Raw genomic sequence first — 13,437 nt, forward strand, 5'->3', positions numbered from 1 at the left:
CAATACAAAATTAAACTTAACCTAATTACAATGTACGGCCCAAATGGCCCAAAAAAAACATCAGAAAAATTTACCCTAACCGTAGGTGCGCCGCACCTAGGGCCTTCGTCCCTCTGCCTTCTCTGACCCTTCTGTCGCCACCGCCGGCACGTCCCATCGCCACCTGCCTTCTGGCCACTGCCCACTTGCTCCATCAACATCAAACCTGCAAACAATAAAGAAAAAGCAGTAGAAAACAGGCTATAAAAAATTGAAACAGATATGTAATGTGAGGGGCTTTTTGGTTTTTGATTTTCGGTATATAAAACCGATTATATACAGATTGTAGGGGGAAAATCGGTTTTAAAGGGATTGACTTTGAATCTGTAAAAGGGGGGTTCTATTTTTCCTTTTCTTTTTTTGAACGAATACTAAGAAATAAAAAGGTAGAAACCAAGGTGATTTCCTGTTTTTTTTTATTTCAATCTTTCCTTTTTCTTTATTTTTATCGTTGTTTTTATTATTATATTTTTTTCATTTTTATTTCTTAAACGAAAAAAAAACTCACCGGCCAGGGCTTCGAATGCCCGTTCTGACGCTTCGTCGGCCGTCGGAGGCGGTGGCGGTGCGGCGAGCGCTACGGCGGCGCGAAGAGGACCCAATGGCCGAACAGTTGAGAGAGAGAGGGTTTTATTTTGAAATTTTTAAAAAGGGGTGGCTGAAATGAGGGTTTTCAGAAAATTTGGGCTTAAATACTAATATAAAACGACGCCGTTTTGATAGGGTCAGGAAAGTCCCAAAACGACGTCGTTTTGGGCTCCTGACCCAAGACCCGACCCGCCTGCCCTAGGGGATCCGCGTGTTTTGGACGGAAGGGCTAATTCCACGTTTAGCCCTTCCGCTTTTTAATGCTTTTTAAATTAGGTTCTTTTAATATTTTTCAATTTTACCCAGAAATTTATTGTGTTTTCGATTTAGTCCCTATCGGAACTCTGCGTTTTGCAAGAATGGGATTAATTCCCTTTTGCCCCTCCTAGTTTTTCAACGCGTTTGATGTGGTCCTTCCCCTTTAATTTATTTATGATTTAACCCCGAATTTTGTTTTAAATTTTTAATTTAGTCTTTTTTTTTATTTTGTTTATTTTCTTAATAAATTTTAATATTATTATTGTTATTATTATTAGTTTTATTTTCCTTATACTTATTCGTTACTATTTTGTTAGTTTGTTAATTAGTTGCATATTATTTTTAGCTTTATTCTCTATATATATACATACACATATACATCATGCATTTACATGTCTTTATAGTAACTTATTTTATATACGTACAAACATATATATGTAAATATTTTTATATTCTATAATTTATACATATGTATTTGCACACCTATATATATCTATACACATTTTTTTTAAAATACATGTATATAAAATATGCTTTCATACACCTTTATAATATATATACATATATATACTTACATATACTTCATACTTTTAAAAATATACATTTTGTTTATATTCTTTATATTTCATAATTTTACATACCTACACATATATGTACGTTCTTATATATACATACATATATATTCTTTATATTTTAAAATATATTTTATACATAGGTATTTTTTATATATTTTATAATTCACATATGCATACATATTTTGATTTATATCTATATACATATATATATCTTTACATTTTTAATTGTATTCACTATTTATTTATTTATTTCATTTTCATTATTATTTTGAATGAATGATTTAATTTTATTCGTTTATATATGTTGTTATTTTGTATGTTGTAAGTTTGACCTTTTATCTATTTTATGTTATTGTTGTTGCTCGCATCATTTTTATACTTTCGTATTCATTATGGTTTTGCCATGCATAAAATGAAATTTGTTTCCACATTCTTTACTACGACTCCGTGTTTTATTTTACTCGATATAACGAAATTTGTTTTAAATAAATTGCATTTCGTGTTTAGATTCGAGAAGATCGTGCCCTAACTTACTGAGTTTCGATTTTCACAATAAATCTAAATACGTGAATTTTTTTAAACTCAAGTTTTAAATGATCTCAGAAATTAAGAAAAGATCGTGTTTTAACTTACTGGTCGTGATCTTTTTATTTTTTAAATTCGAGATAACTAAATATCTTTTAAATAAGTAAAATTTTGGCATTCATTCGCGTATCGAAAATTTGAGACGTTGTATCTTAACTTACTGGATATGATGCTTTTCTCTCGATTAACGTGAAATATGCCCTTTTCTCAAAATGTTCAACATTTTAATACAAGGATCGTATTTTTAAAATTCTTCAAAGTTTTCAATTTTTGACATTAAGACATTAATTAGTCAACTAGGTACCAATTTTGGGCGTTACGAGGGTGTTAATCCTTCCTCGTACGTAACCGACTCCCGAATCTGTTTTTCTGAATTTCGTGGACCAAAATCGTTATTTTAATATAATCAAACCGTTTATTAAAAACAACCACTTTTCGAGGTGATCCAATCACACCTCATTAAAAAGGATTGATGGCGACTCCCACATTCGATTTCATTTTTTCAAAACCCAAGTTGACTCTGTTTCCATCAAAAAAATAGTGTCAACAGTGATAATGCATGTTTGAGACTTGATTTTTAACTTGTTTTGAATGTATTGTTATGGCTTATTGATGTGCAATTTGTTGAGGCTAGGTTGGTGTCAATTTGGGTGAGAAATGTGGCTTAAAAAATGACCTATTTTCGTCAACACAAGTATAGACATGGGCGCGTGTCTCAACCGTGTGTGACACACAGCCAAGTGACACGGCCGTGTGTCCCCTGTATCTTCTTAAGAATGCAAGTCAGTATGCTCACATGGCCTAGCACATGGGCGTGTGACTTGGCCGTGTGACCCAAGTCAAAGAGTTACACGAGTATGGACACGGGCTGAGACACGACCGTGTGTCCCTATTTCGAGTGCCCACATGGCCTGAGACATGGGCATGTCTCCTGACCGTGTGAATCACACGGCCGTGTGACCCCTGTAGTATTGAAAATTTTAAATATTTTTGAAAAATTTTCTGAGTTTTCGATTTAGTCCCGACTTGTTTCTAATATGTATTTCGGGTCTTGAAGGCTCGTTTAAGGGACAATATATATGATTTTGATTGGTTTTATTATGAATATTGATATGTAATGAAACGTTTGAAATTTTTGTCTAATTGATCTGTAAACCTCGGTAAAGCTCTGAAACCCTGTTCCAGCGACGGATAGGGTTAGGGGTGTTACATTTATCATTTTTTTTATAAATTCAATATGTTTAGTGTCAAATATATATTTTTAAAATATGAACAAATAAAAATACAAAAGTTTTAGCCTTTTAATAAATCAATTATGAAATTATTTAAAATATTATATTTTTACAAATAATAAATATTGTTTTGAAACTATTTTTTTAAATACATACAATCTAGAAATTGTATTCAAATTCAAAATGTTATAATATCTATTATTTTAACTTTACAATTTCAACCAAAATCATATTTAATTTTCATATTAATTATTTTTGTAAAATTTTTACTTATATCGTGAATGTATCATAATTTAGTATATATAATTATTTTAGATGTGCCTCCAACTTAGTTATCGCCCACCTTTTTCCTCTCCCATCAACCCTTTTTTTTTCTTTCTTCTTCTTATTCACTACACATGTTTCTCTTTTTTCTGTTTGTAGACCTATTTTGTGGGTATCTTTGTTGTCTTCACAAGTTGTGATGGACAGATGACGATGTCTATCATTCGCTAAAACTCTACTGACTACCAGTAGTTTTTTTTTGAAAAGTGGGTGACTTTTCGTCAACTTTTTAATTTGTTTCTATTTTGAGTGTATTTCAGAATAATAAATGATTTGACGTGTCGATTTGGACCTGTGTTGTCTTAAGTTTTATATGTTTTTTGTTTGTTTTCCTATTATTTAATAAGTGTTCATTTTTAGAAGTTTTTGTCTGCTCTTGTAGCACGTTTTTTAGTCTTACTTATGCATGTAATCTTAGTTTTACAAGTGATTTTGGGGATGATTTTATTGTCATCCTCTCTAGTTTGGTGAATGTTTGATTCTTTTGTCGATTTTTGCTCGCCGCTTTGGACCATTCGGGGTTGATTTCTTTATCGTATTAAGTGCTTGTAATCACTCCAGATATGTTATGCTTGAGTTGTGACAAAGCCAATTGTTAATGTATCATAATGTCCTATTGATACTAAGGCTAAAGCTTTTGTTGTGTTAATGAAGCTTGTCCTTCACCATTTACGACGAGTATTTGCTATTTTTTCTCTGAATTGTATGGTTCGTTCATTGAATGAACTAATAAATTTATCGTTAAAAAAATAATTTTAGATGTATATTATTTTTTATTATAACTACATGGAAAATATAGTATATTTCAAAAGCCCTCCTTAGGTATATTGTTTCAAGTCATAATTTATATATATTTTTAAAAACTTTAAAACGTTTTTTTTTTATTTTTTTGGCCAGTAAGAACTTTAAAACGTTAATCATTCTATTTTAGGTTATTATATGAATATAGTGTGGTGTCGTATAATAAATTTTATCGATAACAAATTACAATCATGGATGAACAGACTAATTTTGGATGATAGCAACAAATATTTGGTCCCAATGAGAGAATACCACACTAATTGTATGGTGACTAAAATGTATGAATAATAATATTCCATTTATTTCTCTCTATAGTCGCATGGAACGTGGAGCAACCTATGCAGCATCTGCATACCCCTCCCTTCTCCTTTTTTCAGTTTTTTCCTTTTTTGTCAATATTCTCAGCCTTTAATTTTAATTTATACACTATTTACGATAAAATTCTATATATTTCACTATAGCAAAATAGGTTTTTAGCGGCATTTTTAGCGACGTTTGGATAAAAAAGCCGTTAAAGATCAAGCATTAGTGGCGCTTTCTAACAAACGCCGCTATAGATCGAGCATTAGCGATGCTTCTTGAAAAACGCCGCTATAGATCATGCATTAACAGCGATTTCCAAAAAACGCCGCTATAGATCGAGCATTAGCGGCGGTTTTTGAAAAATGCCGTAAAAAAATTAAGCACAACACCATCGTTTTATGTTGAGCTTTAGTGGCATTAGCGGCGCTTTCTGAAAATCGCCACTAAAGATCGAGCATTAGCTATGGATTATGGGTTAGGGTATATGGTTTAGGGTTTAAAGTTTAGGAGTTACTATTTTAAGGTTTATGGATTATGGGTTTAGAGATTATGGTTTATGGTTTATGGTTTATAGGTTAAGGGTTTATGTTTTATGATTTAGGGTTTAGAGGTTAGGGTTAGGGTTTAGGGGTTAGATTAATTAGTGTTTTTTAATTTATATATTAAATAATTTATTATATAATTGTAAAAGAGATAATATTAATTTTAATATATTAAAATTATTTTTATAGTTTAAATTATTTAAGAGATAATAGATAAACTTTTTATATATTAAATGGTTTATGATTTAAGGTTTACTTGAGACTTATTAAATGATGAAATTTTATACAATCAATTAATGCTTTTATATTTAAAAATATTTAATCTAAACCATTTGATATATTTAAATATTAGATTTAAAAAATTGATAAATAAATAAAAAAGTAACAGATTGATAAGTATAGATAACTATCTATTTTGGATAGGACCAAATTATAACAAATAAAAATGAAATACAAAAACTAAAATCATTCCACATTGAATGTAACACCCCAAATCCGATCTAAACGTTATGACAGAATCTGGCGATGTCACATTGTAACACCCTTTACCCGTATTCGATGCTGGAATAGAGTACGAGGCATTACCAGAACACATACACTTATAAACATGTTAAACCGAGTTATAAAATTTCATTCAAATTTAAACTCTTCAAAATTTTAACATGCTTTTATAAATCTTCACGTTATAACTTCAAAATACTATATTTGTAACAAATAGGGCTTCTGAGACCCAATACATACTCATGCAATTCAATACTTCATTTCCATTTTATTTAATTCACGATTCTCATTTTCATGATTCAATTCAATTTCTCAATCCAATATACATTTCAATACCACAATAATTCATTTAATTCAAATAATATCATTTGCAATTTCCATTTAATTCACGTACAATTCAATTTCATTAAGTTCAATACTAATACATATTTATCGTTTAACTTAACGCCCCTTTTTTGCATCATTTTACACTTCAAGCATGAACCTAGTATTTCCTTTCCTTTCCACTCTCGTTTCCTATGCATATCACACAAGAAATAAACATTACACTAAACCGTAGTCGCAAGCTAGCCTTTTTGAAGACTAACCACATGATAAACCATTTTAATAAAGATTACAAACTTTAAACCTTACCACCCTTTTATGATCACAATCATATTTTCATCTAGACATTTACCATCTCAATGCATAATTTTATAAATTTAATGTGGCATAATCCAGCCACAACTTGGCCAAAGCCTAAGCATACACACCAAATATGCTAGCCAAATAAACATATAGTGTAAGCATTATAAGCATGGATAAGCATCACATTTATTTATGTATTAAACTTACCAACATGAGTTAATTCATAAACCATTTCTGACATTGCTACATACCAAATCATATACCAAGTATACCACATACACATACTATGAAACTTTATTTTCTCACATGAACTTTAACTATAACTAATAATGCACAATTATAAACATTATTTCTTTTTAATCGTTTATCGATTATAATCGAGCATATGACCAATTATACACAAATCATTCATATGTTCTTCCAATTTTCCTCCTCCTCCTCCTCTCCATTCCACATCCTTAATGTGTATAACACACTTAAACAACATTAACTACAATTTCACTATTCACTCACATGTATATTCAAAGCTATCAATTCGAGTCAGAGTCACTAAATTATTTTTACCTGAATCTACAGAACTCCAAATTAAGATCAGTAAATTTTCCCGAAACTAGATTCACATATCCTCTTACCATAAAATTTTCAAAATTTTTTGTTTAGCCAAATAGTACAGTTTATTCTTTAAAGTTTCCCCTGTTTCACTGTTCGACAGTTCTGACCTCTTTCACTAAAAATTAATTATCTCATTGTACAGACTTCGGATATTGTTTCTGTTTATTTCTCTTGAAAATAGATTCACTGAGGATTCTAAACATATAAATTTTATTCCAAAATTATTTTTTACAATTTTTGACAATTTTCCAAAGTCAGAACAGGGGATTCCGAACTCATTCTAATTGTGTCTAACTAAACTTCAAATATCTCAAAATATATAACTCTTTTGTTTGCTCTGTTTCTTTCATGTGAAAATAGACTCATTCAGCTTCAATTTCATATATTATTTAGCCTCTAATTCAATCTTCACCAGTTTTAGTTATTTTTCAAAGTCACACAACTGTTGCTGTCTAAACTGTTTTATTGCTAAATGTACTCTTTCATAATTTCACTTTTTCATTTTCAATCACAATTCAATTCAAAATTCACTTTTCCATTTCTAAGTCGATATTCAATTCAATTCCACACATATATTCATTATTCAATTACACTTAGTCAATTTCCCGATGAACACTTCGGAATAATAACAGATACTCGGTGGATTCAGCACATAGCAACCGCCTTATTAATCAATGATGTCCGGTGGAATCAGCACATAGCAACCATCTTACTAATCAATGATGTTCGGTTCACATAGTAGCCTGCACATAGTACTACACACGTGATCGAAACTATCCGGTACGCATAGTATCCTGCACATAGTACTACACATGCGACCTATCATTCCGGTACACGTAGTAGCCTGCACATAGTACTATACACATGACCATCATTTTCACTTTTACATAGTGGCCTACACACAATCCGTGCCACACATGTGATCATTTCTGTCACTTCATTCGTATCCCTTTTCATTCCAAAGGTTCACTCGGGAAAATTTCACTTTTTCTCACTTTTTTTTATCGATCAATTTCAATTTCTCATCTTTCTTGATTTATAACAATACATTTAACTTATATAACCTTCATACTATTCATTCCAGTCCAAAAATCATAATTTTGTAAAATTACATTTTGCCCCTAAAGTTTCACAAAATTACAATTTTTCCCCTAGGCTCGTAAAATAATTTTTATTCAATTTCCTTACATTTTAGGCCTAGCTGAACCATTTTCATAACTATAGCAGTCCTCAATACTCACTTATTCACACACTTGTGACATATTTTATAACTTTTACAAATTAATCCTTTTAGGCATTTTCATCGAAAATTACTTAGTACAAATCGTTTATCACACTCCAAACATTCATATTTTTCCATAAAACATCAAAATACATGCATATCATTCATGGGTAAATTTTTCAACACAAGCCCTAATTCAAAACAATGGTAAAAATAGGTAAATCTTGTTACGAGGATTTTAAAAACGTATAAATCATTAAAAATGGGGATAGAACGGACTTACAATCGAGCTTGGAAGCTTGAAAAACCCTAGCCATGGTTTTTCCATGCAAATTCGGCCTAGGGGTTGAAGATGGACAAAAATTGGCCTTTAATTTTGTTTTTAATTCATTTTAATAACTAAATGACCAAAATACCTTTAATGAAAAACTTTGGAAACATGCCTAACCATACCCATTTTTGTCCACCAACTTAACCAATGGTCTAATTACCATATAGAGACCTCCAATTTAAAATTTCATAACAATTGGACACCTCTAACATATAGAACTCAACTTTTTCACTTTTTATAATTTAGTCCTTTTGACTAAATTGAGTGTCCAAACGTCAAAATTTTCGAACGAAATTTTCACGAAATCATTTTGTGAAATCGTAGACCATAAAAATATAATGAAAATAATTTTTTTCTCGTTGAATTTGTGGTCCGAAACTACTATTCCGGCTAGCCCCAAATTCAGGCTATTACATCGAACATCTAGCAAAATAGTTATATTTTAGTTAGGAAGAAATATCTCTAATAAAATGAAGATTAGATTGAAAAAGAATAATATAAAATCATGATTAACGTCTCAATCTTAAATAGAAATTTGATATGTGAAGATTGATTGCTTACATTGGATAATTCTAACTTAATAATTAATTAGAGTCATTTAATCATTTGTTTTCTTATTAAAATATACTATATTTATTTGAGAGTACTTGATTTTTTTTATAAAAACCCAATTTATAAAAAATAGTAATAAAAATGTTTTATAAAATCACATAATTAATAATTTTTAGGAGACAAATTAAAAGATTTTTAACAAAGTAAAACGATATTATTTTGTTCAAAATGAAAAAAAAATTTACAAAAATACCACAAAAGGTAAACAATAGCGACGTTTTTATACAGTAAAAACTTTTTAAAAAAATCACGCGTTTTATCCTCAAATTTCCATTTTCCCCCCTGAAATCGGTATCCTGAAAACACCCTTTAGGTGTTTCTTTCCGCCACCACCGTCTTCATCATCATCGTTCCCGAAATCAAAATCCCAACCCATCTGCTGCATCGAAATAAAAATAATCACCTCAGCACACTGTTACTCCCTCAGCTCTGCGCGAAACCCTAAAATAATGCCTCCCAAAGCAACTAAATCCAAGGAAGCACCAGCTGAGAGGTCCATCCTCGGCCGATTCTCCTCTCATCTCAAGATCGGAATCGTAACTTTCTTCTTATATATATATTTCATTTCATTTCACTTTTCGAAGCTAAACTTTTTCCTCTTTTGAATCTCTTTTTCGTTGATTTGCAGGTGGGACTGACTAATGTTGGGAAGTCTACTCTTTTCAACACGCTCACTAAGCTTTCAATCCCAGCTGAGAACTTCCCTTTTTGTACAATCGAACCTAATGAATCCCGAGTTAATGTCCCTGATGAGCGATTCGAATGGCTTTGCCAGTTGTTCAAGCCCAAAAGTGAGGTGTGATCTGTTTTCTGCTTTGTTCTGATTGTCTTTGCATGTAATTAGCATTAATTGCACTTAAGCCACTATGTTTTTACTATATCCATATAAGTCCTGAACCTTCAGTGTTTACTGTAATCAGCCTTTCATTTGAAATGAAGGCTTGTTTGGGTGCAATTCAAGTGCAGGGGCTTACTCAAGTGAAATCGTTCAGGGGCTTTTTTAGTGTGTTAACCATTTTTAATCTAAAAGGTAGATTGTACACTCATTATTATTATTTTAGCTTGTTTCCTCTTAAAACTTTGAGATGTTCGATGCAACAGGTTTCAGCTTTCCTAGAAATTCATGATATAGCTGGACTGGTTAGAGGTGCTCATGAAGGGCAAGGATTGGGCAACAACTTCTTGTCTCACATTCGTGCAGTTGATGGTATTTTTCATGTTTAACGTAAGATCCCTAGTCTTTTGAGCTGGAAATATCTCTATTTTATGTTTTTCTGTTAAAAATGGTAGTTTTGTTTAATATGCAGCGTAAGGTTTTAAGTCTAACATTACCTTGTTGAATATAAATTTTACATGTACGACAGAAGGCTTGTTAAAAGTTATCAAAAGGTTTATTTTGGTACTATTTTGAGGTTATCTAAAACCATTTTTGATTTGACAGTTTTTACTACTATGATTTTATTGTAAGGACTCTTTGGAATCTTATTTTTCCAGCTCAATCTTATAGGTGCATTTGAAGATTCAGACATCATCCATGTCGATGACTCTGTGGATCCTGTAAGGGATTTAGAAATTATTAGTGCAGAGTTAAGGTTAAAGGTTTGTTCTTGAATTCTTATGTTCTTGCAATAGGTATTTGGAACTCTGATTTCTATAATACAATTCAAATAGTCTGCTTTTTGGAGTTGGAAGATTAAGTAACACATTTAATAAGCTTGAAAATGAAATTTGAATTAAAAAGATTAATACATGTAGACATGTATGTTCGTGCACTTGTTGTCTGCACGTGGCTTTGTTTGGATTTTTTTTGTATTCCTAATATTTGTCATCTCCTTATTCAATATATTTATGGTGGTCTTAATATTGGAAGAAATTTAGCTATATACATATTTGAAATTTAAATTGTGGCACCATCTAAAAGATTTCACTCGTTATACTATTTTTAGCTTGTTACACTTGTAATGCTGCTGTTGATTCATTATGAATTTCCTTTTCGCTTTGATAATATTTTTTATTCTACTTTTACTTCAACATTGAAGAACCTCTTTGTTTTTTATAGTTTAATATTTTTTTATTCATTATCTCTATCTCTTTGATTATCTTGAGACATGTTAAGGTTTTTAATATTTTACTCTCTCTTTGTTTGTCTTGAAACATTTTAAGATTTTAAATAATTTACTATCTCTTTATCAGTCTTGAAACATTTTAAAGTTTTCTTGAAATATTTTGAGGTTTTTTTTATAATTTACTATGTCTTTGTCTCTCTTAAAACATTTTGAGGTTTTTAATAATTTACTATATCTTTGGTTGTCTTGGAATAATTTACTATCTCTTTGTTTGTTTTGAAATATTTTGAGGTTTTAAATAATTTGCTATATCTTTGTCTGTCTTGAAACATTTTAAGGTTTTCTTGAAATATTTTGAGGTTTTAAATAATTTATTATCTCTTTATCTGTCTTGAAACATTTTGAGGTTTTATGGTCTTCGATATTGATATAAATTAAACACCTAAGACTGATTTAAAATCATCAGTTCAAATCCTGAAGACCATGACTTTGGTGATGGTCAAATGTCACTGTTAAAGACAAGCAGTCACCATATATAAGTCTATGTTTATCTAATTTATATTTTTTATTGTAATTTTTAAGGACTAGTTTAGCATAGTCAAGGATTCATTTAATCAGATTATCAGGTTTATTCTTTATGAGCTTATGCTATTGAGCTATATTTGTTTATGGGGTGGGCTATACAAATGCCAAAAAGTGATGTTGCTTGTTATATTACAGGTTAAGGCATGGCTTGCAGATGAAAAAGATGTTCGCCTTGGGGACTAGAAAGCAGCTGATATTGAGATATTGAATACTTTTCAATTGCTTAGTGCCAAGCCGGTTGTTTATTTGGTTGGTGTTCCTTTTATTTTACTTCTCAATTTCTTATTGTTATATTGTGTAATACCTTACCAATTTGTATGTTGTAGCTGCTTGTTCTGATAATGTTACTCGTGTAAAGGAAGTAGTTTCTTTCATCTTTCATTGTTTCCGGATTGTATTGAACCTGCAGGTTAACATGACCGAGAAAGATTACCAAAGGAAAAAGAACAAGTTCTTACCAAAGATTCATGCTTGGTATATTCTTTTCCTCTGTGTGCGTGTGTGTATGTGTCTTGGAGATTGGGGTTTGCACAATGCCCTGAAAAACATTGAGATGAAGGTCAAACTAACCTCTGTAATTTTATTTGTGTTTTGAGTTAACGCGTATTCACTTCTATCTGTTTTTGTCTTGAAAATCCATGCCCCTGAGCTTTATTCCAGTATTGGCTTTTACTAGGGCAGGGCTGAAGGAGAAAAGAGAAGCTAGAGATTACACAAAAAATTAGAGAGATTGGAATAAACAGAGAAAATTAGTAGAAAATTCGAGACATTTGTTTTTTTATTGTAAGAATATTTTTAACATTGTAACTTTTAACATTATTGTAAGAATATTTTGAATTATACTTCAGTTATCAATTTATATCATATATCTTTCATTGAATTGAATTTGAAGTATCATTTAGATTTATTGTTTTTGGTTGGATTCTATGCTACAGGAAGGGTTGTATATGGATGAAGATTGAGTGTTACAAATCTACCAAAGTTAGTGGCGTTTTTTCATAAATGCCGCTAAAGAACGGTACTTTTAGCGGCGCTTGTCGGTACAGCGCTGCTTAAGGTCATGTTCTTTAACGGCGTTTGTGATAAAGCGCCGCTAAAGCTTATGTTCTTTAGCGGCATTTGTGGGTAAAGCGCCACTAAAGGTCATGTTCTATAACAGTATTTTTTTACAGACGTCGTAAAATTTAACAGCATTTTTTGCGGCGCTTAAAAACGCCGCTAAAAGCCTGTTTTGCTGTAATGTTTTCTGTCACATCATCTGAAAATGCTTCTAACTGGAAGTGCTTTTCACCCAATGATTCAAAAAATGGCTACTTTTCCAACGACAATTTAATTAGTCGTTGCCCCCCAAACAGTCAATATTTTTTTACTATAACCCCCCCATTTCTTTTCTTTTTTCCAATTCAATCTTAACTTTCTCTCACATTCTCAATTCTCTCTCAAATTCTTCTCAATACCCACCTAAATTCACTAATTTTTTTTTGCTCTCTCAATTTTATTTATTTTTTATTTAAATTATCTCAACATTTTCTTAAATTATTTTTTCTAATACAAATTATTTGGGTTTTTTTCGAAATTATCAATGGCAAGTTCTCTAATCCGTCATGATAAGAACCGCATTTTCATCGATCAAT

The 13,437-nt window shown here is 31.0% G+C and overlaps 1 pseudogene; it reads left to right on the top strand.

Moving 5' to 3' along the window:
* Positions 1-9,409: 9,409 nt before the first annotated feature.
* Positions 9,410-12,688, top strand: LOC107918499 (obg-like ATPase 1; annotated as a pseudogene).
* Positions 12,689-13,437: the final 749 nt, after the last annotated feature.

The sequence above is a fragment of the Gossypium hirsutum genome, chromosome D13 (genome assembly GCF_007990345.1).
Source record: "Gossypium hirsutum isolate 1008001.06 chromosome D13, Gossypium_hirsutum_v2.1, whole genome shotgun sequence".
Classification (NCBI taxonomy): Eukaryota; Viridiplantae; Streptophyta; class Magnoliopsida; order Malvales; family Malvaceae; genus Gossypium; species Gossypium hirsutum.